The 5255-nt window shown below is 37.5% G+C and overlaps 1 long non-coding RNA gene across 1 annotated transcript in view; it reads right to left on the bottom strand.

Moving 5' to 3' along the window:
* Positions 1-2241: 2241 nt before the first annotated feature.
* Positions 2242-5255, bottom strand: part of LOC310734834 — a 4247-nt gene continuing 1233 nt past the window's right edge. Inside the window, exons 2-4 of the long non-coding RNA XR_014536151.1 lie at positions 4280-4344; positions 3315-3359; positions 2242-3190 (exon numbers count right to left, since the gene is read on the bottom strand). This is a non-coding gene — a long non-coding RNA (uncharacterized lncRNA). The remainder of the gene's footprint in view (positions 3191-3314; positions 3360-4279; positions 4345-5255) is intronic.

The raw sequence follows: 5255 nt of genomic DNA on the forward strand, positions 1-5255 counted from the left end.
TTGCCTTCTGGTTCTCCCTTTTAGTTATGCTGCTATAGCGAGTCTTGCCGGAGTCCAAACTGCACAGTGACTTTAACTCTCATGCAACAATAGGTACACTTAATAATCCATATCCTTCTCTTCCTGTCACCCTCTTCTCTCTCTCTCTCTCTCTCTCTCTCTCTCTCTCTCTCTCTCTCTCTCTCTCTCTCTCTCTCTTCTCTCTCTCTCTCTCTCTCTCTCTCTCTCTCTCTCTCTCTCTCTCTCTCGGTCGAGTTAAACATGCTCCTGAGGCTCCAGTGACCACTGTTCCTGCCCCTCTCCCCCCCGTGGATCTTCCCACTTCATCCAGGCCTGCCTGGATTGGACTGTAGTTGATGTCAACAGTCTCCTACACTGACTCAGAAATACACTTCGCTACCCATGAGGATGGGTTCCCTCTTGAGTCTGGTTCCTCTCAAGGTTTCTTCCTTATGCCATCTCGGGGAGTTTTTCCTTGCCACAGTCGCCAGTCGCCACCGGCTTGCTCATCAGGGACAAACTTACTCATAAAGAACATATTCATTTTTAATCACCGCATTATCTGTGTAAAGCTGCTTTGAGACAATGTTTATTGTTAAAAGCGCTATACAAATAAAAATGAATTGAATTGAATTGAATGGAATATGTTGGACTAAATTCCACACACTTCTTCTCTGCAGCTGATCATATACACGGCTTGTCCCACACGCAGTGTTTAGATGTTCTGCATAATCACATTTACAAGAAAAGGAAACTCATTAACTTCGCTAGAAACAGAAACTCAACTCATAGATACAAAGACATGATCCTTTAAGAAGTTATAAATGATGTGAAATTCTGACAACTTCAAAATATTTCAACGTCATCACATGACAAGTTTCCTTCGACAGCATGTTTACTCCTTCTCTACCTGTTAAATCCCTTTAATATTCTCACACTTTTGTGGTTATGCCAGAATGCCTATTCAATAAGTTGGAAATGGATCTTATGTCTGCTCTTAATTTCTTATTGTCTTTTCAGGGGTAAAGTGTTTTGTGATTCAGACCGTCAGTTATCTCATTTTTCCAGTCGCTTTTGTTGCACCTGATGTTCCAGCGATTATAAGAGCAATTTCTTCCATACATGCCCATTTTTCTGTCATTGTCATGGGTTCAAATTTCAAATGAATGCAGATGAATGCAGTCGTCTGTTACTCGTTTCCAGGCACCGTGGGTGACAGTACACCTGGACGTGACTGCCTCAGGAGTATCTCGATTCACCTGCTGTGTTCTCTCGGGTAGTACACGACCCCCGTTCTAATCTAACAAGCGTGAAAATACACAGCCTCATAGAGTGTGACAGCCCCTTCAGTGCTGCCTGCTTGTGTGGTCAATCTATTGTGAGCATTGTGAACTTCAGTAAGACGGGTAAGATACTGTGTTCAGTGTCCAGATTTTCTGCACGTTCACATTTACAAGAAAAGGAAACTCACTCACTTGGCTGGAAACAGAAACTCAACTAATAGGTTCAAAAACAGAAATCATAAATGATTTGAAATAATGACACCAGTAATATAATGGGTTTATAGAAAGATCTTTTACTTTTCACTTCGAAGCCACTATACCTTCACTCTGAGGTGAATACAATGATCCTGTTACTGATTACTGATCCTGTGTTCTCTCGGCTAGTACACGACTCACTTTCTAATCTAGCCAGCATGCTTGTATTTTGATACACCATCTGATATTGATTTTTGGCAAAAACACCATTCTTGTCCTGGTTCAGATGGATTATGGGATGATTCTACTTTGCGTCCTTGTCTTCCCATGTCTGCCCCTGCCATTTCTGATCTCATGCCGTGTCACATTGTAATCAAACTCGAATGACTGCATTGCTAATTTGAAGGCGGTGGTCTATAGCATTTTATAGCGCTGATTAATCAGCATAAAGAACATCCCACAATCAGGACCTGAAAAACATGAATTTTACTGGCCCCTACTGGCTCTTCTGAACAACAACAGGTTGATTTGACATCCCTGCGAGAGACCTGTTGAAATATCTACCAGTAGTGGATTGATTTTCTAAATGGGTAGAAGCTTTTTTTATGTTCTAAGAAAAATGCTAAGAGAGTAGTGAAAAGGAAATGTGTGTGTGTTTGTGTGTTTGTGTGTGTGTGTGTGTGTGTGTGTGTGTGTGTGTGTATTTGACAGTTCATTGTGTGGTAAACATTAAAGAAGCAATAAAAAAAATACAAGTGACAAATAAGCATCAGCGTGTTTTATTGCAGAAGCATAACAATTATTCCTCATTAGCCAAATTAGCCGAATTCAAACACTGGTTAAAAGGAAGATGGAAAAACTCCAGATTGGAATAACGGCCCTGTAATTTGTTTAAGAAGGTTAAAACCACATATCGGTTCAGTTCTTCTTCTACACTCAAGCCTACACTTTCGTCATTCTCTGATTTAATCCCATCTATATCTTCATTTCTCCCCTTTATTTTCTCTCTCGGTGTGGACAGAAGCTCCGCTGATGTTTCTGCTCCTTTCTCATTCTGCACTTTACAGGTTTCTACTGAATCTGAATCTAAATTTTTTGATGTAAAACAGAATCGTGAGTCAAACGTGATTTGTTTCCCTGCTTGTTCACAAAAACGATTGATTTTACTTATAAATATAAAATATTTTGAAAATCCGATATACATTTTTATATCAGGATGTCTTTCAGAAAACTTAATTAAATTATACATACAGGGAAGGTGATTTTTTCTTCCTAAACAAGGATTATTCAGTGTATAGATCCATATTTCTGATACATCATCATTCTCCTTTATCAATGTTTCTATTTCTTCTATAATTAAATCCTCACTGTGTACTTTTCCCTTACGCTTTGGGTAATATGGACCTTTTATGTCTATCATAAACTCGCTCTTTGACACACCCTTTCTTTTAAAAAAAACAAATGCATGTTGTCTATTTTCATATGTATTTATATATCCTGCTGTTTTCTTATCGAGCATTTTCAAAAATTTATTTTTTACATTTACAAAAATGCTATTTTCATCATTTCGTGAAAATATTTTTTGTAGAGTTTTAAGATAATTATCTTCAAGAAAAAGTAAAATATTTTTTAAATGCACATAGTCTACGATATTATTATTCATATCGATCTTGATGACGGTAAATTTCCACACGTCTGGAGACGGAGCTTCTCTGTAAAAAAAAATTAATAATAATAGTTTTATTCTTTATTTTCTTAGTGTTATACTTCTACTACTACTAATAAAACATTGCTTATTTTCTTTGGTATATTCAATTTATTTCCATCAATACTCACCTCTCATTTCTTTCTGCACTTTCAGGGCCGTCATTTCTTCTTTTCCTGCAAATCAATAACATCATCTTTATCATCTTATCATTATTTGTAATTTTTAAGTTTTTAAATTAGTTTTTAATACTCCATATAGATCCTTCATGCAAATGTATATTTATTTTTAATGAAACCAAACTCAACATGGAGAATGAAGACTAAATATTCTTGTAACTGTTTTAAAGTAATGATGGTGTTTTAAATGACCTAAATAATCAGGACCCCAAACGGAACTTTTGTTATGTTTCCACACGGACGGTTTTAATTGCCGGATGTGTGCATCATGGCGGATTTTGGTGCTGATTTGAGACTCGGCGCCTCAGAAAAACAAATGTTTAATGATAAAAAATTGTATTTAGTTTCTTTTTTTATATATGAGTACAGAAAAAACATCGTGAATAAATGTGTGTTGCGTTGAAGGTTTTAATTTCACCTCTTTTACATTTATTTATATTTTATTATTACAAAACGGTGAAACAGAAATGTACGCTGAATTAATCGCGTGTTAATAAAATTAGCGCTGTTGAAAAAGAATTGCGTTAACTCGTCATGATGTTTGAGATGTTGAGATTATGAGAGCTACGGGACGGACACGTCTCCTGCCTTGTGAGACGCTTTACTCTTGCCAGCAGTCGACAGTTCAGTTTTCTCTTATTGTATTTTTTGTGTACATACAGTTTATACAGTACAGTACTGTAAATTGCTCTGTTTTTCTAAATGATGTACTGTAATGTGTTAAATCAGTAACAAATGATATTATACAACCCCCGTACTGATCCAGTGAAATCATCAGATGTCCATGTCCATCATAAGTCGGGGACAACCTGTGTGTGTGTATTGTGGAGAACTTACGATGATGTGTGTGTGTGTGTGTGTGTGTGTGTGTGTGTGTGTGTGTGTGTGTGTGTGTGTGTGTGTTGTGGAGAACTTACGCTGATGTTGGACCATCCTCTGGTGGTGTAGAAAATAAAAAATTTCGTTTTACGGTAGTCGGATTCTAAGAAATAGAATAGATGAAATATTTTCATTTCAGAATCAGAATCAGGTTTATTGCCCAAGTGTGTTGACACACACAAGGAATTTGGTTCCAGCTGTTTGTTACTCTCAAAAGTACAGAATAAATAAAAACCTATACATGCAAAACAGACATGACAAGACAAAAACAGACTATACAAGACAATACAAGACAATACAGACAATGTGAGACAGTATAGACAGTGTGGGTATTAAATAGGGATACAGATCAGTAATGTACATAAAGTGTGAGAGTGCATGGTTGTGCAAATGACAGTATTGTGTGTCAGGTATGATTAGAGAGTTTACTATAAAAACTTTGTACAGTAAATAGCAGCCATAGTGTGTGCAACATATACAGATAATGTGATGAGTGAGAGTTCTGTGCAGTACTTATAGATATGAAGCAGGGAATATAATTATGGTCAGTTGTTAATGAGGCTGATTGCTTGGGGAAAGAAACTGTTCCTGTGTCTGGCAGTTTTAGTGAACAGGACCTTTAGTGAACAGGTAGTTTTGAGTTCTGTAGGACCTGCCAGAAGGGAGGAGCTGAAAGATGTTGTGTCCAGGGTGTGAAGGGTCATTAATGATTTTTTCTGCCCGGTTTCTGGTTCTTGTATGGTACAAGTCCTGGAGAGTGGGCAGGGGGGCACCAATGATTTTTTTTCTGCTGTTTTAACTGTTTGCTGCAGTCTGTTTCTGTCCTGTTTTTTTGCTGCTCCAAACCAGATGGTGATTGATGAGCACAGGACAGATTCAATGACCGCAGTGTAGAACTGCATCAACAGCTCCTGTGGCAGACTGCACTTCCTTAACTGGTGTAGAAAGTACATCCTCTGCTGGGCCTTTTTCAGAATCGAGTTTATGTTTGATTCCCATTTCAGGTCTTGGGAA

Source organism: Silurus aristotelis, assembly GCF_946808225.1.
Source record: "Silurus aristotelis genome assembly, chromosome: 12".
In the NCBI taxonomy this organism is placed as follows: Eukaryota; Metazoa; Chordata; class Actinopteri; order Siluriformes; family Siluridae; genus Silurus; species Silurus aristotelis.